Raw genomic sequence first — 21,077 nt, forward strand, 5'->3', positions numbered from 1 at the left:
TGAGAGTACTGGGATGGATGACGATGATAAGAGAAGCGAGTGCTTATGTGCATGAGGCCTTGCTAGAGCCGCTCGTCGAGCTTGGTGTCCTGCAGAAACTTCAACACTTTAGTTGCACGCATTGAAGTTGCTGTGTCACTAAACCGCGCGTGAAAGCCGCTGCTGTTCTGGAATACAAACGCGTTCCGACCTACCTTAGCAACACGTGAGCGACGTCCGATTTAACTATAGTCGATAACTATAACATCGAAGTGACGTTCCAGATGTGTTTCCAAACTAGTTCTGGATGTGGGTTTCTGGGTGTGTAGGCCCAGAGGCCGCAGCGACGTTCCTCATATCCGCAGCCGCATACGAAAGTAGCACGAGCGCGGCCTCCACAAAAAAAAAAAAAAAAGAAATGAAGTCTAAAAACGGGCCCGACCACGCTCACTTACAACTACACCCCGCGCTCCTTCATGCCGCTACGCGAGCAGCTAATCTGAAATGCAAGCGATAACCTGCACGCGAGAAAGGCATAGCATATAGCGTGTAGCTCGCCGAACGAAGGGTCGTCGCCCGCTTGCTCGACTGGCCAAGATTCGCGCCACATCGGCAAGGAGGGAAAAAAAAGAAAAGAAAAAACCCTACAGCATCGGCGCGCCCGAAAGGCGGCGGCTGCGAAGCGGCAGCAAAACAGCGATTGATGAACGACTTCCGCCGGGACGGACGACCCGCGTAAAAGAAGTGTCGAGCGCGATGTGACGACCTCGGTCCTCTCTCCATAGCGCCGTCGCGGCTCGGCCCGTCTATGCCGACTCGCTTCGAGAAATAAACAGACCAGAGGACGCACGCTATAAGCAACGAAGTAGAAAAGCACATCGTCGCCAAAGGCCAAGGATTGACTGAGCGCGCAAGGGACGGCGATGGAACCAACCGAGAGAGTCTCTCCTCGACGCTCGGCTTATCGGAAACGCCGCCGCCGCCGACGTGCCACTCCGCTCGGCGCCCTCTATTTCCTCCTCCCTCTCTCTTCTGTCACTCCCCCCCCCCCCCTCCTCCCACTGATTCGCGCGAGCGTAGAAAAGACCGCTGCGTCGGAGGGGCGATTGGGTTCGGGCGGCCGAGGTCAACGCCTCGACCCCGACGACTACAACGAGGCGTGTGTATGGCCGCGGGCCACGGATTCGGCGCGCGCCGAGCAGGTCGGCAGAGAACCCGATTGAGTGCCAGAGGTTGAGGACAGGGCCGCTTGCGTCACTCGTTTCGCTTTTACCGTTCGAACGGGACTGCGACCTTCGTGTAACGAGTTTTCTCTCTTTTTTTTCTTAATTACGTTTGCCGCCCTGAAGGGGGGGAGGGAGTGCCAGTAGTTGGGCCAGCGCCAGCAAACCAAACTAACTGGCGCCGAGTCAACGCCTGCTCCCTGAAGGGTGTGTTGCGCTGCTAAAAGCACGAGGTCGCGGGATCAAATCCCGGCCACGGCGGCCGCATTTCGATGGGGGCTGAATGCAAAAAAAAGCTCCCCTTTACTTAGATTTAGACGCGCGGTCACCCGCCGTGGTTGCTCAGTGGCTATGGTGTTGGGCTGCTGAGCACAAGGTCGCGGGATCGAATCCCGGCCACGGCGGCCGCATTTCGATGGGGGCGAAATGTGAAAACACCCGTGTGCTTAGATTTAGGTGCACGTTAAAGAACCCCAGGTGGACAAAATTTCCGGAGTCCTCCACTACGGCGTGCCTCATAATCAGAAAGTGGTTTTGGCACGTAAAACCCCAAATATTATTATTAGACGCGCGGTAAAGAACCCCAGGTGGTCAAATATAATCCGGAGTTCCCCACAATGGCGTACCTCACAATCAGATTGTGGCTTTGGCACGTAAAACCTTACTCTATATATATATATATATATATATATATATATATATATATATATATATACACGCCAAAAACCGCGATATGCCCACAACTGTTTCCTGTGGGGGTATTCTGTACGAGTCTATACCTATAGTGGACTGTCCATTTCAGCAGCTGCTGATTGGCCGGGGGTGCTCGTCTCCGCTCGTACAGCTGCATCCAATCAGCAGCGGCCGAAATGGACAGTCCACTAGGTGCCCCTCCTGGTCACCTCTCCGCGCCAAGCGGCTCCTCACTATTCCGGATAATTTATGCCTCCCACTCGTTTCATACCCGCGTTAAGCACACTTCTTCCCTTGCGAAAAAGGGTTTAATGACAGAAACTTTTCGCGTGCACGACACGAATGAGACAGAAAACTCCGGGGAGACACGTCGGGCGCTCGCAAGGCTCCTCACGTGTTCGACTATGTCGTCGTCGCTCCTTGATTGTCCCTTAGCACGCCATTCAAACCTCTGCTCTGCCCCTTGAAAAAGAAAGAAAAGAACATAGCGTTTTCCCTCGCGAAATACCATGCCGCGCCGAAAATGACCAGCCTCGCGTGAACAATACAAAAGGCAAGCGCCGCTAGCCCCCCCTCCCCCCCCCCCCCGTCCACACCTCTCTTATGAAAGAAATAAAAACAGGTCGTTTCCCCGGTTATCTTCTCTCTTTTCTAGCCCCACTGCGTTCTTGCATAATACGAAGGCGCAGTGTGGCTGTCGAGCGTGCCGTGGTGAGCGCCAGCCTGTTACTCCGCAGTGATGAAACGTTACTTAACCTGGTAACGAACAGTGCATTTCCTCCGAGTTTTCTATACTTATTTATTTCTTCCTAGCCCGCGAAAGCCGTCAGCCGCTTATGCTTCTGCGTCGTGATTCTCTCGCTTGTCTTTTTTTTTTTTTTGCACTGTCATTATTTTCGTTCGGGGAATCGATCCTTTATACCGCTGTTACAAATAGCAGCGCTCTATCTTCCCGCGCGCACTCCATTCACAGCCTGCACGCACGCACGCAAGCACGAGCGCATTCCTCGGTCTCTTCTCATTGTGTCATTCCGAATGCGCAGAATATGCCAGCCTCGACACATTGCGAAACCCTCGGCTTCTTTCGCAACCGCTCCGAAGTCAAGTTGAACGAAGTTGAAGCGGTATACCGCGCTCGGAGGGAACTGCATCGCAGAGCAGCTGTTCCAAATGCTTCGCTTCGCCGAGCGGGTTATTTGGTTTCTGCTGGAATTTGTCCTCCGCTCAGTGTTCACGATTAAAAAGAAAACCATGAGATCAAGCGTAGATTGCGTCAGGTTTGGTCACGAAGCTTGGTTCTCAAACACAGCGCATGCCATGTGCCTGTGGTGCGGTTGTTCGATGCGCTCGCACACCATTCTTTTTCGTCGCGACGTCTGCTTCTGTCCCGAGCAGAAGGCGTGTTAGGGTTTGTTCGATCGTTAGAATGCACTCGCGGAGCTTTGTCTTGTCTTTCATCGTTCCTTCTTTCTTTTTGTGCGTAATCTACATTACTACGACGTCTGCAAAGTCGCGTATACACAACGTAATTATGTCTACGAGGCGGCTTTACAACAATGTTATGCGTACAAAATGAAGACAGATGGGGCACCGCAAGCTGTATACCTGCATGCAGCGTAAGGTTAAAAATAGAATGCATGCTATCATATAACAATAGTGAACCTTGAAGAAGCACGAAGGCAACAAATGAAAGCATTCTAATTCTAAGGTTCATTGTGAAAAACTTCTTACTGAACACTTGAAAACGTTCATTATGAAGAACATGGCGCAAAAGAGATGACCGAGCTGGAGAACAACCCGCGACAATCGCCGTGTTTTTTCGTCCCTTTAGCGCTGTCTCTTTTACGGTATAAAGTTCAACTAATTTTCCCAGTTCACCATTTTTCTACACTTGAAAAGTTGTCCTAGTGCGCGAATACAAATGCAAGCGCGATACACACAAAAGAATAGGACGCACAGACAAAAAGAACTGCTTTTGTCGAGGAGGGCAAATATACGTAACAGACGTGATAACTTGCAACGCAGGATGAGATTTTTTTTTTCCTTTTTAGGACTAAGGTTAAGTAATAAACCAGCGTACACAGAGAACAACAAAATACCCGCTATAATAAGCTCGACGGCATTTCATTACAAAAATAAGAGAGCGAAAGAAAAAAGAAGGCCGGGACATAAGCAACTGTATACGATGTGTTATCTCCAGTTTAGGGGCACGCAGAAAACCCCGCTTAAGAGAGAGAAAAAATACAATATGAAATATGCTTCCCGGATGGTTGAAATTAACGACGACTCGCTCGTTCACAAATGAAAGAAAAAAAAAGAAGGTCGGGAAAAATTAGCGAGTGTTTTCTCGCCTCAAGTGCAGCAAAGAGGTGGCACGTCCAGGCCTCCGCGCGCCTGTGTGTATACTTTATATATATACGTTTATACTAAAAGAATTCATTTCGCTATGTACAACGGCGCCGCTATACAGGACACAAGAGGCTCCAGGGACCCGTCCCCCTTTCCCTTCAAGGGGGCAGCAGGAGCGGTGGGAGCGATAACGCCGAAACGTCACGCTCACTGCGCCCATGAAAAGGGCTTCGTGGTTGACGACGACGACGATGTGTTCGCAAAAAAAAAAAAAACAGAAAGGGCGAGTCACGCTAGACGCGCCGAGAAGAGAGGCGTTCGTTTGAAAAATGAGCGCCACGCAGCGTCATTAATCTCGGCAACAGAGGCGCCCCAGCGCCCACTTGCGGCGGTCAGCGCGCGGGGACCAACACACACACGCACACACATACACGCACACACGGTCACTGCCGCGCAGCAGCGGGACGATAATGCGGTAGAGAAGATGGCGGCGCTGCGGCTCCCGAGATCCCGGCTCCAGATTCGGGAAATAATTTGCTCCCCTCCCCCACCACCTCCTCATTCTCCTCCTCCTCCTTCCAGTATATTTGTACGTACTAGCGACTACCTGCACCAGGGCCGGTCCATCACTGTTATTACGCCGTGCACTGCAGTGCCTGTGCCGCCTCTGCATGTATAGCTAACCCCATCAGACTATACGATAAGGCCGGCGCCGCGCCGTGTCACGGCGCGACGGTTGTTGGAGACAATCGTTGATCCCCGCGCTACAAAGCAGATCGCAAGAAGGCCGAACCATCTTCTGCAGTGATTTCTGTGCAGTGAGAAAACGGTGCGCTCACGTTTGTTTGTTTTCTTTTTCCCAGCACCGTAAACGTGGTTTTGATGCTGCACTCTCATACACGTATATACGTTCTTTTTTTTTCTTTTTTTTTTCTGGCCGCGTACTTGCTTTTCCGTTTCCTCGGGCGCGGCGGCGATCTCGCTTTTGGCGCTCCCGTCTCGTGACGGGACCCTCGTGCTGCGAATCGTTATATACGACCCGGGAAAATCAGAGGGTCACAGAACAAATAACATGGCGCGTCGCCCTTTGCTTTCTTTATCCGGTTATGCGCATGACCGGGCACTTATATGAGCCCCGTCGCTTTCTTTTTCTTTCCTTCCAGCGGTGACTCTTGTGTAGGACCGCACGCGGCTCCTAATCTGCGGTTGGTCATACCACTCTACGCTCACGCTGGCGGTCATTGATGACACGCGTTCTGCTCATCCTCTGTAATCACGCGAGTGCTCGGCGGGGCCAGCGCGACTTCGTCCTCGGCGAGACTATTAATCGCGCCGGCGGGCCGATTGTAACGGCACACATGCACGCCGAAGCCTGCTGGTCGCAAAGAAGAAGGGCAGTGAGATTTCGGGCGGTGACCCGCGAGGGGTTTAGGTAACGAGGGACAGTCGCACCGCGAATCGCCGACGAAATGCCCGTATACGTACGCAAACGTACGTGCGAGCCCCGCAGACGCGGAACGGTTTCCGGATACCGAACGCACCACTTAGCGCGCAAACGTCTCTTCGGCCGTGTAATTAGGCTTACAGGCGAGATGCGCGGCGACTCGTTGTTCAACGCGAGCGTGTATTTCGACTCGCCGTCTCTATGTGCACTGTCACCCGCATTAGGAAACTCGTTGTCAAGTCAAGCAGTAGTTTTCGGTCGTATTCTGCAACATGTTGCGCTTCTTTAAGGGGTCAAGCTATATAGGGAGTTTTAGAAGAGCAGCGGTCGTTAGACATCTTAGTGTAGCCAGTAAACGGGGTGGGAAGTACCTTCTAAAGCACCGAAACTCTTGTGCGCAGAGCCGACAGCGACGTACTAACATTGCAGGCTTGCGTGCTGTCACCTGCTGTTCCTAACACTCCCTGCTGTATTCTGGCGACTGTGATCCACTGTGATCGCCAAATACCGTGCAGATTATTTCGTCAAGCTGCGTAGACTACGGAGTGCACTAGCCGAGGCAGTGGCTGCGTTGTGCGACTGGTCGTACAACGAAAGAAAGACGAAAAAAGAAAGGAGCCTCGCGAAACTATGTCTTGCCCAAGTATAGTTGCAGAGTGTTGGTACAGAACGACAGAATCTTGTTAGGTTTCTCTGACATTGAACTCCTTCGAACTGTCTCTCTTGTGACGTTTCTTACGCCGCTCCCTTTATAAATACGACATACCAGCCCAACAGCAAACTCGGTTGAAAAACGACATCCGTCGATAGCAGCAACTCATTACCGCAGCGCCCGCTTTCCTCGCTCTCAAGACACGGAAGGAAGCTGTCGCGAGGGCTCCCGATCTTTTCCCCACGCCGGCACATCGGCAAGCGCCCAATCTGCTGCCACTACGAGCAGCGGTTGATCAGGCAATACCAGAACAGGCGCGAGAATGCTTTGTTTTCAGAACACGCGGCCGGACAACGTCCCTTCCTCGGGGCTCTCTCTTATCGCAGAGCTCTTCGCCACAGTGAAAGGAAGTAGTAACAGCAGCAGCAATAGGAAGAGAACTCTCCTCGCGTAACGAACGGGCTCCAAGGACGCGGCGTGCAGCAGACACGCTTGCGTCGCTGCAGCAGTAGCAGCAGCCGTGGGGTCAGCCTTGGAGGAGGAGGAGGAGGAGGGGGAAGAATGAAAACGCGCACAAGGCACTGCAAGAGGGGCGCCGGCACATTGGGAAGAAGAGTGCGTGTTCTGCGTGACCTCGGCCGAGGAGGTGACGGGGGAGAACCAAGACGAAGAAGACGGTAACAGCCTGCAGCGCACAGCGCGCGGTTTGCGGCAGGCCGCCATTAGCGCCTAGCTTCGCCCCCTCCCCACCTCCCTCCCCCCCCCAAAAGAAAGAAAAAAGAAACAGAATTCGCGGCGGGGAGTGCGGATCTCTCCCACCGCTGCCAAAATGCCCGTCGGTCGCTCGCGGGCTGCCCGCATGTTGAGCGCATCCCGCCGGCCGCAGTAAAGACGCTCATCACGAGCGAAGCGCACGGAACTCACGCTCGCACACAACAATCGCAAGCATATCTCTCGCGCGGCACACCGTAAAACGCCTCGCCTGCCTGCCCCGACTGTGCTCTCTCAACGCGAGGAAACAAATTACCGGAATTAGTTTCAGCACGCCTAGTATGCGCGCCCAGGGACGGACAGGGGAGACAAAATGTATGCGCGACGGCGGCAGAGGCGTCCGTGCGTGGATCGCACCTTCTGCGGCGTGCATCCACGCCAGTGGGGACGGAGCGGAGACCGGATTCCGGTTGCCGCGGCGCGCAGGGCTTCGGGCGGAAGCGGCCACGCGTTGTCGGTCGGGGCATCTGTGACTTCGGCGATAATGCGAGCGAGGGTACTTTTTTTTTTTTAGGTGCGAATTGTAACCAACACTGGCCGTGCCCTAGGGAAGCTTTGAAATGATTTACGCGTGCCGCTCCGGAGGGTCTTTCACCGGGCACCGTAAAAAAATCTCGCCGCTCGCAGTTTCTGGGTTCGATCAGGATAGCCACGCGCTCCCCGTGCTTATACCGTACACGCAACGGCTCGTTGGTCAGGCGCTGGTTCGGCGCCGCTGCGATGGCGAAACGGTTTTTTTTTTTTTTGGAAGTATTAACGTATTGCGTTTAAGCGCAGCTAAGAGGTGTGTTTACAAATGTATCACTGCGGTGCAGTGGAACCTAAACAACCGCGCAGTTGGCTTTGTGCAGTCGTCAGCGTTACGGGCCGCGCAAATCCGTCTAACGTTTATTCAGCGCATTCGATTAGACCTATGTTTTCACCCTAATGCGTACATTAGGGCTACGATGGGTACGTGTGGCAACCACCACCTGCAGTGGCTGTGTCAGAAACGAGGGCTATACTCGATAGAGGATACTGAGACTTGCAAAGCTACTAAACGATCACAGAGACAATTTATAAGCGTTGGCTCATGGACTTCTCAAGTTCCCTAAGCCGCTATAGCAATTTCTACACGAGAAGGGTGTCCACGATATTATTTAAATGCACATCTGTGCTGCAGCGCAAGCTCTCTCAAGAAAAAAAAAATTGCCGGAGGTCCCGTCTAAATAAATTGCGAAACTTAATGAAGCAGGACTATACTCGTCGGTCAACGAGGTGGGTTTAGTCGTGAAAAACCGAGATCGAATCGCTCAATAATGTCGCCAAATGAGTACCTCACATTGCAAAAGAGGAAAATAACATATTAAACCTACGCTACGCAAATCGTGAAAGGTCAGTGTGGACAGAAACTCGGGAACTAGCGCGCACGAAAAAAGACACTTGACTGTAGGTACTAATCAATAACTGGAGAATGAGCGCGGCCACAGTTACAACTTTCATGCACGTGCTGCGAACGACGGTAAAACAAAAAGAAAAAAAGAATAAGAACACGATATCGTTAACGAAGTCATTTTCTCTTTAATGCCCGGCCCTTCTCTTGGACTCTATTCCATTGCCCCCTTCCCTTTAAGGAGGGATAAATAAAGTTTTTCATCATCATAACAAGTATATGCAGGTATCTGGAGGACTGAGAAACTGCCCCGAAGCTATACTTTTACGAAGCCGGAGCGAGAGATGTTCTTTCCTTTACGGTCCGTAAACGTTCCGAGCTTAACGTCGGTTTCCCTGCCCCCCCCCCCTTTTTTTTTTTTAAATAGCGGTCTGAATGCCCACGGGTATATTGCGAGACTCGACAGAGCTTTCTTCCCGGTTTCTGTCAAGGGCGGTGAATCAGACACCGCGGTGCCGGGTCTCTTGCGATACGTGAACATTAGCTAGCGGCCTCACCAAGGCGGATTACTACACTACTGCTGCTACTACTACTACTACTACTAATAATAATAATAATAATATTAATAATAACTGTGCTCTGCCCGTCTTTTCTTTCTGTCTTAAATTATTTGTCGCTATGCTTTCCTCGAGAATTAAATAAAAACTAGGCCAGGCAAACCGTCTTCATTGAACAAATAGGAGGCACTGAACCCTGTCGGGTGTACGGAGGAGCCGTAACGTGACAAGCCCCGTTGCAGAAAAAAAAAAAAAAAAAACTTACGTTGTACGCGTGTCGCTATAATGTTTTTAATGCCACATTAAACGAGTCCGTTTGACGTCGCGTAAGAACAGCAGCGTGTATACCTCGCCGTGCCAACATAATCGAAGGCAATAACAAATCCAGGTTAGCACAATTGTATACCCGCTCATTTCGGTAACACAGCGTTACACCTCTCTTGAGACGACTTTTTTCTATCATTGCCAGAGCGTTCTAAAAACTACCCGTATGATGAAATCTATAAAGGCTAGAAACACGAAGACTTTCTTTCGGTACCAGCTGTCACAAAGCGTAACGCGCCTTCCGTCTTGGGGACAACCTACCGGTCGCTCTGTGCGCGATTACCAACTGACGCTACTTCTTTAGTGTACGATAACGCGTTTACGGTATGTCCGAAGGAAGCCGTCCACGTTCCAAAAGCTGTGTACTCCATCGCAATCTCTATATAGGGTTTCGAGTACGGTATGTCCTAAGGAAGCCATCACGTTCCTAAAGCTACGTACCACCTCGCAATCTCTACAGGGTTTCGAGTACGGTATGCCCCAAGAAGGCCCCTCGTTACCAGTGCGCCCTCCGACATGTCCGATCAGGCAAGCGGAGCCTGTGGGGAAGTATCGAATAGCGTGCGAGAGAGCCCATGATCGGTCTTTTTTCTTTTCTTTTTTTGCTCCTCGCATAGCATGTTCTTACACGTTCAGATTTGCTCCGGGCGCGTTTAGTAGCAGTCGTGGCTGTTGTGTTTATTTAGTAGATTTTTTTTTTTTTGCGTACTCCGTTTCTCTCCCATTGCCGCCGACGCGGCGCCGTTTTACCAACGTGGATCGATCGAAGGTCCGGTTCAAGAAAAGAAAAAAAAGTACAGTGATTATGGGTGTCTGAAACAGTGTAACACTTGGGTAACGACTAGCGCAAATTAGGAGGAAAGCGAGGGAAAAAAGTATACGCCAATTTGCCTAGCTCTGCGCGCTTTCTTTTTTTTTTACAACGGCGCCGTCTTTCTATGGTATTTTCGCACTGTACACCAAGGCGGAGGACGCGGCCACCATAAATCAACTCTTTAGCGACATATACAAAAATGGTTTATATCTTCCCGGATATGTATATCAGTGTCAATATGTTTGCGCGTCGGAGTGTTCTCGCACGAGGACATGATAAGGCGTCGCCCTTATTTCCGCTAGGACGTTGAAAAAAGCGTTCCAAAATAAGAAGCCAGTGAACGCATTATCGAGATTCCCGCCTTTGGAAATAAAAGTACAACGTACGCGAAATGGCAAAAGGGGGGCAAACGCCGCGACAATCCGATGAAACGCGTAAGGAACAGTGCCGTGTTGTTGTTATCACTCTCTGCGTTTTCTCCGGTAACGCTGGTTTCCACGGATACGCGTTAATCAGGGGAAACGAAACAGTAGGGATCTTGCGTTAATCTCACTCATCTCAACACTGCAAAGACTTTCAAGGAGCCCCAGCGCGAAAGCGCCCGCACGTATAACGTCGCGCGTAAACAACGCTAAGCCCCGCAGTTGCATGGTCGGGAAAAACCGAGCTTAAAATTTTTGCGCCCGCCGTCCAGCCCCGAAGGCCGCCAGGAAATCCTCGACACGAAATTTAAGGAAAGGTGCAGGAACCCTAAATGAGAAACAGCGCACGCCGTCGGTGACTGCGATGCAAGAATTACACAGCGGGCTATTTATTTTTTCAGTCGCTTTACTAATGAACCTCGTTTTCGAAAGATTAAAATTTTGCTGTCCACGTCTTACTTCCTGGTACTAGAGATTAAAAGCGAGCTGGACTGGCGTTGTTCGTTTAGCTGTAGAAAACGATTTGTTCTCTGAGGCAAGCTCTTTACTTATTCGTTCCGATCTTCATTTGCTTCATTCCCAAGCCGGCGTCAGTCGGTATCCTTTTTAACGAGACAAAGCAATAAGACAAATGGCTCGCTTTTTAAAGCGACATTGAAAAGCTTTGTATTAAGAATGCGCGACTGCTTCGCCATTCCGTTTCACAAAGCTGTTTCCTGTCCTTCGTCGCGTTTCACGTAATTACAATATTTCCAGCGTTCTCCACTGATGGTACTTCCGGCCGCCGGTGAAGATATTCTCTTGTCACACGGCGTATATGCATATATATCTAGAGGAATTCAATCCTGCGGCAAGTAAGATGTTTAGAATCAAATTCCTGGCTATGCGTGTTATGAGCGCCCAGCTACCTTCCCGGCGTCGGAACGGTCATTCGAGGACGTACATACATTTGCATATCGCGAGCGCCGCGGCGCTGAATCACGAAAACGCGACGACGACGTCATGAATTCCGCCGGGGAATACGCGGCCTCATTTGAATCTCAAAACGCTATGCGCTACCAGAGGCGCGCTGTGGGGTTACCCACAAGGCTGGACGAGACCGTACCTGGATTTACGCGTCTTAGTAAGCGTGCTACAATGACAGTTAAGCGCGGCAAGATTCTGTGCTCCTTTTTTTTTTGCAGGCAAAAGCGAGAACATTTTTCTTCAGCTATGTCGGGCGCATAACGGCAGCGTTTTTTTTTTTTTCTTCTTCGGGTAATCTAGAAGTTTTGCGCAAGTGAAGAGCTGCTGTCGCCGTAGAGCGCGACACGCGACGGATTGTTCAGACAGCGCTTTCATCAATCGTGCTATTGTGTCGAACGCTTTTGAGAATCAGTTCGAGTCGCAATCGTAAAACAGCAGTTGACGAGAGTGTGGAGGTCTGTTATAGCGGCTTTGGGTGACGCGGCGGTGTTGCTCATAAAGCGCTGTAGCCAAGGTTCAGAAGCAAAGTCCGCCGGGTCCCATCGCCTCAACAAACTTTGCGCTCATCACAGCGCGCGCGGGGCAAGTGAAGTTCGTACTCACCGACTGAGTTCAAATCCTGGGTCCGGCTCCGATGGTCAAAAACGAGATCCCACGCGGCGTCGTCGGTCAACCGCTGCACTACACCGAACACCGACGAACGCGATGTTCGTCGCGCGAAGCCCAGACGGAGGGGTTCTCACCAGAGTGCTATTCGCTCTCAGAGACGAACTGCCGCAGCCTGGCGCGCACAAGAAGCAACACGTTCCAACAGCGAGCAGGGGGAAAAAAATCCCGATCGTGGAAAAAAAAGAAAAATATCCTCGACGAGCGAAGACCACACAACACACACACGGGGGGCAGCAGTACTCGCCGAGAATCCAACAGGTTGGGAGGGAATCCGGGAATATTTTCTTTTCGGTCAAGCGAGTGTCTTCGTCGGGGAGCGGAGGTACGACGACTTCGACGCGCACGACTCGCAAGCACAACACAACCGGCACCGCAGGAACGAGTCGAATGCACGTCTGGACTCCACGCGCGCCGCAGAGAAACTGGCAAGCGCGGACGCGACTCGTTGCCGGCTCACCGCATCTGCCGAGCGCGGGCCGAGCGACGAGGAGGTGGTTTCCCTAGGTGTCTCCTCCCTAGATTCCCCAGTCGCGAGATCGGATTCCCCAGGGCGCGACTCGTGGGTCTGGGGCGTCCCCAGGCGTTCCCTAGGATTGGTTCCGGTTGGGCGCGGGGAGTTGGGCGGGACGCTTCGTGGAGTTCTTTTCGTTCGTTTGCTCTCTTTCGTATTTTCGGTCCTTCGCTCATTCTCATTACTTCCGAAGAGGAAAGCGCTTTTCGTGTCTCTACTTTTTTCTTCTCACGAAGAGGCCGTGAAGCTGAAGTGAAAGACGAAAGCTACGAACAAAGCGAGTTGCACCGAGAAAGAGAGAGAGAGAGAAGTAAAGATACAAAAGAGAGAGAAAGCCCCTCCTCTTCATGGTTCAGGGTTGGCCGCCGTGTATTTTCTGTGTTGTCGGGGCATAATGGAAAATAAGGACCTTCGAAAAACTAGTTTGGAGGGAGAAATGATTTTGCGTGTTTGTGCAAATCGTGCGGAAAGCGGAGAAGGCGAAGTCGTCGGCTGGCGAGAGCTGCTCGATAGAATTTACTTTCTTTTATTCTTAATCTCCCTGTGTACGCGCTTGCATCTGAAGTAACGGTAGCGACTCATGGTAGTCCCGGAATATCAACAATTTTCTTCCTTTCTTTAATTGATTCTTTTTTTAGGCATGGTGAGAGGCGACGCGTTGGCGTCTACAATCTGAGTTTTTCTTGCTTTGTGTTTATACTGCTCTGTAAACGACGGCTCCCTTGCAAAACCAATTTCAGATGCGCGTTTCAGAGACGGCCAATTTCCAAACTAGTTCTCCGCGGAAAGAGATTAAAAGGAAATAAGTTTGAATGTAAGTGTGCTACACTGAATAATGCTTCTGTGTTGCTTGCCTGTAGTTCAGTTCACCTTGAACAACGACCCCCCCCCCCCCAAAAAAAAAAAACGGATTGTTGTGTAACGACGTTTTCTTTTTAAACGACGTGCGCTGCTTTGGATGTTTTGAGGTTTTCGTTTCTTCAGGTTAGCCTAATAGAACTTTTTTTCTTGCTGTGGGTTAACCTTACCCCACTTTTCGTATATACTACATCCGCTCCAATGAGAGCGTGAATTACTCGTATTTACTCGGCTCTGCTTGTGCGTAGGAAGTACCCGCTTTTGTAATTTCGGTGGGACCTTCATAATGTGCCTTATTCAAGAAGTCATATGCTGGATTTCCTGCGTACTTGGTGGATGCGCCAATATATACCGGCATTGCTTATCACTAGGACGACCGCCAAGTGTTAAACACACATAGCCGATCCCGGTCAAGCGCGCACAAACGAGGACAAAGTGAGGAGTAGACAACACAAGCGCTTGTGTCGTCCACTCCTCACTTTGTCCTTATTTGTGCGCGCTTGACCGTGATCTGCTATGCGTAACCAACTAGCCCAAATGTCGGTGCTCTTGAGTTAAATACACGTTGTTTTTATTGCATTCCAAACTATTTTGAGTGTGAGAGCAGCACCCATCGCGTTCATAGAAACGTATTTAATGGCACACTTGTTCACTGTTGTGATTTGTTGACCGCCAAGTTTTGGTCATGTGGGGTCGCAGGAAAGCGAAGCTGCTGTTTTTTTTTCTTTCTTTTTTAATTGACTATTAAGTACTGGTTGGATGTTGCTTGTGGCGCTCCGTGAAACGTGAAGTGCGAGAACGTGATCTTGTTTGATTTCACGTTCCAGCCACTGAAGTTTACCTGCACTTGTACGCACAGTCGTGAGGTCACGTACTCGCGGACGAACACGCCGTTGGTCGTTGAAGTCAAGCAGGAGAGCTCCATTACAACGTGAGCCTCTTAAATGTATAGTTTGCAGTTCGGTGCATCGTTTGTGTGGTGCTCGAGCCACAAAATGCTCGCTCTCACCTCCGTCATTCCAGCGTTTTCCTTTTTTTTTTTATTGCTATGGTTCGTCCGGATCTTCGCGATCGTGTCTTTCATCATCCATGCCACAGTGTGATGCGGGTCGGCGTTGGCTGCATTACTTGCCGCATAGAGCGCCATAAGACTGTCTTCTACGGCGGTTTTGTCTTCATTTAGATACTGCGATGTACTTACAGTAATCGAGTAAAGGTTTCAATGACGCTGAGAGCAAGTTGTATGCGCTCCAGGAAACTGTGCAAACAGTGGGCGTCACGGTTCGTAACCTTTTCGCTTCGGAACATTCTTGGTGCGACTCGCTAACACCGGCGAACTTAACGGAACGGTGAAAGTTCGTCGCTCAGACGGAATTTTTTAGAGCTTAAGTTCCAGCTCTTTATGTAGTACGTACGTACAGAGTCACCATAGACGTAGACGTCGCAGTGAACCATGCTATATAGTTGCCAAGCAGCAATGACAGCGCGAACCGTCCCCGGAATCTGAGAGAGAGAGAGAGAGAAAATTCACCGAAGTATAAGGGCAGGCAGGTTTACTAGGCTGGGCGCCGTGACGTATACCGTGCACTGGGGAAGGGGAGGAGTACTACATAATAGACGAGGAGAAAGAGGGCAGAAAAGCTCGCATTGCGGACGCTCACACACGCCGAAGCGTTCATCGTTCATCAGTCAGACTTACGAGCGCTCGGTCACATGTGCGGTGGACTTTTAAGCCACGCGGCAGCAAGGCCTACATAGCGCCCAAGCCTGCATCGCTCGCGCAGCTATGCAATGGCAACGCGTTCCAGTCGGAACTCGCGCCGATCCTAACCTCCCCCCTCCCCCCCACATTCCCCCACCATCTCTTTAGCCGTGTCCGGCCTCTGGCACGGCGCGAACAGAACCGAGAGAGCGGAGGCCGGGCAGGGCGTTAATTCGACGCAAATCGCGCTTCCCGCCGCGCGTCCGTGTGGCTCGAGAAGTATATACGCGTGGGCGGCGGCGGCGGGCGGATGACCGCGCCTTGGCTGCGCGCGCGCTGCTTAGTAAGAATAGTAGTCGCATATAAACGCTGCGGGCAACAGGGCGGCGGCACGGCTTTCTTTCCCTCCTCCCCTTGTGTACCACCACTACTACGCTCGAAAAGTGGCCGTGCTCCGGCGGCGGCCGCAAACAGCCGAGGGCCCCGCGCGCGGCCCGGCTGCAATCCTGTTCGCTTCCGCGGCCCGTCGCCTCGCTGCAGTGCAAATCGTTTTCTGGCACCCACTGCATGCGTGGCGTCGAACGCGCGGGGGTGCGCGCGCGCGTGGAGTTTGAAAGGGTGCCGCCCGGGCTGGCTGCCTGGGCAGAGTCCTCTGGGTTTCGCGCTGTGCCGCGCAGTAACAGGATCCGAGTGCGCTGCAGCAATTCATTATTGCACTTGCGAAGCGCGCGGTCCGCGTTGCCTTCTTTCTCCTTGACGTCCTGAGCGGTTCCCGGGGTGTTGCAGCTACTACTGCGACCTTATATATTGGGCCCGACGGGCATTTGTGTCTAGTATATATAGAGATTGTCATTGGGAGCAGTGGTGTTTATGATGAAAACAACAACAACAACAAAGGAATGCGCGATACTTGTATCTGTCCCTTTGGTGTTAGGACAGCTCAACAGGTCCGTTCAAGGTAAAGAGTCGTAGGAACGAGAGGGAGATGGGGTCTCGTGTCTAACCAGGAGTGAGCGCTTTTGTTTGCTGTACGTCAGATGGTTGGTCATTGCACTGTGGGGTAACAATGAAAAGCGTATATTCGAAACGACGGAAATGACAATGGGGAATGGGCCAGATAGATAGCTTAGAAGAATCTGCATGTATATGCTGATACAATGCATATTCTTCTAAGACTGGGACAGGAATGCCGCGTCTAACCACATGCAACAGATGTCAGAGCGAGGGCTGTAAACGTGCACTGAGGCGCTAGGAAGTAGTGTGAATGATTACAAGTGCAACAGAAACATGCGAACAGACTTCACAGGTAAGTATTGCGGATATGGGGTATACGCTTGCTGTGGTGCTGAAGCACTGCATGTGCCGCGCCGACGATGTGTATGTGCCACGGCGAGGCATGTCACTATTTCGTTTTTCTATACTGGTGCCATTGGCCCTGCCAGAGCGCGCCGTCGTCCTGGGCTTTTCAGCGAGGCGTGACGTCACAAATTCGTCCATGGAGAGACAGGCCCTCTTCGCATGCATTACGAAGCGTTCTCTCTCTGTAGCGAACCGCAGTCCGGGACGTTTGGCTGTGTACATGCCAGCTGTCGCTATGCGCGAGAGCAGCAGCCCAGAGACGTTCCTATGGTGCGCACACTTCTCAGCCGCGCCGCTTCGTTGCCCTCTGTTTGGACGGACGGGAGTCGCTCGACTCGGCGCACGAACCTCCGTGGGCAGTTCGGCACGGGTCTGCCCATTGCAAGCCGTCACTCTCCCATGCGTGTGCGTGAGAGAGAGATAGAGAGAGAGAGAGAACGAGTGAGGGAGTGTGTGCGTATGTGTGCGTGCCCGTATGCGTGTCTGTGTGTTTACGATATATAAACCTGGGAGCGCCGGCCGTGACACAGCGCACCGTGTTAGGACCTGGCGGAGAAGGAGGAGGGTGAGGGAGGGACGAAGAGGAAGGAGGAGAAAGAGATGCGACTGTTTAATCGGCCTCCCATTGCAAACGCACCGCCCGTCGTCTCGCGCTCGCCGTCTCGGCGCAGCAACGTCCACATAGCGGACAGGGCACAAGGCTCACCCGGATGCTCCAAGCAGAGACTCGACGACGCCCGCGGCGCTGAGGAACCGCACAGCAGAGCTCTCAGCTGCAACGTGTGACACGCTGTGTGCACGCAGCTGGCGAAGTGCTCGCGCGTCCCTTGCCGTGCTAGTGCAGTACGTCGGCGCGCCAGCTGCGAACCGCGTATACGCAATAACGATTTTTGCAAAAAATTACTGTGTAGGGAGCTCCAGCGCCATATATATATAGTGTCCATGGCAGCTGCAAGCACGGCGGTACGTTCGGCCAGCATTAGAATGACGGTTAGTGTAACTTGAAGGGGTGTACGGTAGGGCGATTAAGAGAAGGGACAAAAGAAGACACACAGGGACACACACATCGCTACCAACAACATTACCAACAAGCCCGCATTGTAACCCTCGTGAACTTTATGGTTAGTGTAAACACGGATTTGCCTAAGCGTCGTCCTTTTATTGCTTCGAACGGGATTGTGACTTTGCAAGTTGACCATTTCCGACGAAATATCGCGCTCTAAACGCAACAATTCACAATGAACGTTCGCAAGTGTCTTATTGCCTTGCGCGTTTAGAAAAACAGGATTGCTTCGAAATTTATGCTGACCATGGCAGATAAAGCGTACTAAATAAAGCCTCAAATATGTCTTAAGCCACAAGCACGAAGCCTAGTCAAATCCACGTCCTAAGCATCATCCCCATCGCAGCTTAGCGATCGCAGCGCCAGAGTTCCCTCTGGTAGTTCTAGCAGGAAACGCTATATGGGGTATCCGCGAGGCGGTCGCCGTCCCTGCAGGCATGCGCTCTCCGAATAAAAGCGCGGAGTGCGGGATAGGCGAAGCGGCTCTCTCTATCTTTGTACGGCAAAGCAGCGTCTGTGTATTCCTCGAGTGAGTGAGCTCCTCCGGCGTTTTGTTGCTGCTCGTGCAAGATATATACATGCGAGAAGGCCAGCCGCGCCACACACGTAGTGTATCTCGAGCTTGCTTCTGCACGCGTTCCCGCGGGCTTCGATCCCGCTGCCTTCCTGCTGGCTCGAAAGGGCCGGCAGGACTTTTGTGCTAACATCGTCTCGTCCTTTATGCGGTATACTCGACCTTCTGCGTTATTACGCGGCCAGTAAAACGCTCAGTATGGGTCAGCAAAAGTCTGCTCTTGAGTAGTACGTGTAAGTCTATGTATAGTAACGCGTGCATGGGAGGGCTATATGAGCTGTGTTTTTTTTTTCCCTGTTTTTGGACACATTGAAGCTGAGCCATGGGCGATTCGACGAAGCATGTTCAATTGGCTTATTTCTACTGCATTTGTTCCAGCAAATAGTACTCTGTGACATGCATCAGGCATCCGTTGGCGTTTGTATTCTTTATTGTCTAATGAACAATGTCGACAGAAGAGACAGAGGAGACAAGCACCACGCGGCATGAAAGCGTGCGCGATGCTGCGTTATTTTCCAAACCTTTTTTTTTTCCCCTTCATTGGCTGGCGCAACGCCACGCCTATACGCTATATACCGCCGGTATCGGCCACTCGTTGTGATGAGTGATGAGAAAAGATGGGACAGAATCCTGATGCATGATACGGCACTTCACCAAATGCAGCATATCGCCGCCGGTATGCTTGATTGAAGAAAGCACGTGATTTCATATACGACGAGGAGTTGCTTGAGAAACGCACCTCCCTATACAGCGTATTTGAGCAGACGCACTCAACCGAATGCAGCGGAGGATTCGATCAAGTGCAGTGACAAATCGAGTGGAGCGACGACGTTACATACACACTCTACTTTTTTTCTTGAGTCGACGTTGTTTGTGCGGAGTGGACGAACGTTGTAGAATATACGCGTGCACAAAAGTCTTCGGAGGATGACATTCCAAAGCGATTCCATACTTGAAACGACGCAAGGCGACGTATAAACTGACGGTATAGATTACGAAACATCGTGACTGAATTCCAGAAGCTTCCGCCGCCGCCGCCAAAAATAAGGTGTGTCCGCGCATCCCGCGCTGACGGCGTGCAGTCATTCCAGCGAGGCGTATAAGAGAGAGAGAGAGAGAGAGATGTCGTGCGTAACCCGGCAGAAACAGGCGTGTCTCTCCAACGCACGCGTCCGCGGACACAGACATATACGCATTAGGTTCTAGACCAACATGGCGGACCAGTCCAGTCGCGCCCTGCTTGCTAACACACGCGCTCGCAGTCCCCAAGGAAACACAAAATCCAGAGTCGATTATGCGACGGGGACACGAAACAGCCGGAAAGGAGGAGACTCGCGCATATCTACGTTATTAGCCCGATGGCACCTTCGCGCTTATGGAAAAGGAGCCAAACGCCGCATGCAGAGAACACTGCGTCGCAGATGTATGTATGTATACGGGGGATGAGAAAGGGGGACCCGAATAGAAGGAAGAAAGAAGATATAGAACGGTGCTTTCACACTTCTTTTGTTGCGAGAGATGGCACGCAAACGGTGTGCATGTGCGTGTGCGACGCGTGACAGCGCCATCAGCGGCATACGCGAAACGATGCCGTCCCCCCGCCCCCTCCCCCTCTCCCCCCTGCTGCATTTTCTAAACTCCACCGCGAGCGAGACAGGCCGCGCCATGTGCGGCTGCTGCCGCGAACGCTTCTGGCTCGGCGCGGTTGCAAACGCGAAGTCTATATACCGACCGAAAGCCGTGGAAATGAAGCCTGCATGCGCGCTCCGTGGGCGAGTTGTGTGCACTGCAGACTTGGCTGCATGAGTTATACTAAATAAACCTGGCGTTACGATCGTTGAGCTACTGTGAGGATTATGGTTTTATATTGCACGGATTTAACTATTTCTTCGTATGCTCGTGGCTTCTGATGTTCTTGCGGTTTGATTTATTGTACGCTTTACCTGCGTCTATCGGCCTAAATTTTTAAGTAACCGTATATCTTTCTAAACGCATTAAAGTTCACCATGAGGCCTGCGAACATGTGTAATCGTTGCGAATTGTTTCATTTATAAGGCGGAATTTCTTTAATAAATGATCAGTTTGCAAAGTCAACAAGATCTTCGAATCCAGATGGACAAATATTTAGGGCAATCTATGTACTATACCCGTCAATCCCATGCAGGCTGAACGATCATAATTGCAGCTTCCGTATCTATGAGAGCGCAATATGTCCTCCTAAATTATGTACGAAATTCTATGCTACCGAGGGGCTTCAAACTGGAACCGAACTCGCGTTCTGAAAAATGTGCCACTGCGTTTTTAAGTAGCTACGTCTTTTGGATTCGGCAGTATCTATACCTTCAAAGTTCAACAGCTCTCTTGAAACCATTGATGGTGTCTTCTGCAACTTCTCGCGGATTTGAAGGTTTCGGATGGGTATATATGTACATATATAGTGTTTTGCGCTTTTCTGTCAAGACAGATGTCAAGGTGACTGAGCGAGTCGCATTGTGAGTAATTTCAAGTGCAATAAGAGCGAGCAGAGCAAGGATGAGGTGCAGGAATTCTATGCCAGCATCGCCACGTCTAGTTCTTGTAGTCCCTCTCGATCCGTCTTCTGCCATGGTGAAGTTTCGAGCATTTTGGTGCCGTAAACGTGATTGCCGACTATAGAGAATCCGTTCGAGAATCACTTTGCCGGCTACTGCTCTTGACGTAGTTAACGTAGCTTAGTCGGATCCGGTTATAGTTATACGCGATGCGTGTAACAACCTGAGCCTTTGGAATTACAGT

General features: G+C 51.3%; 1 protein-coding gene and 1 long non-coding RNA gene across 4 annotated transcripts in view; one reads left to right on the forward strand and one right to left on the reverse strand.

Annotated features, from left to right (window-relative positions):
- LOC139060084 (plexin-B-like) overlaps nucleotides 1-12,688 on the reverse strand; it is a 149,073-nt gene extending 136,385 nt beyond the window's left edge. Inside the window, exon 1 of the mRNA XM_070538880.1 lies at nucleotides 12,170-12,688. The gene's annotated coding sequence lies outside the window, so the exon portion shown is untranslated. The remainder of the gene's footprint in view (nucleotides 1-12,169) is intronic.
- Nucleotides 1-21,077, forward strand: part of LOC139060085 (uncharacterized) — a 427,207-nt gene that overhangs the window by 118,605 nt on the left and 287,525 nt on the right. The gene's annotated exons all lie outside the window — the stretch shown is intronic.

Source organism: Dermacentor albipictus, chromosome 5, assembly GCF_038994185.2.
Source record: "Dermacentor albipictus isolate Rhodes 1998 colony chromosome 5, USDA_Dalb.pri_finalv2, whole genome shotgun sequence".
Classification (NCBI taxonomy): Eukaryota; Metazoa; Arthropoda; class Arachnida; order Ixodida; family Ixodidae; genus Dermacentor; species Dermacentor albipictus.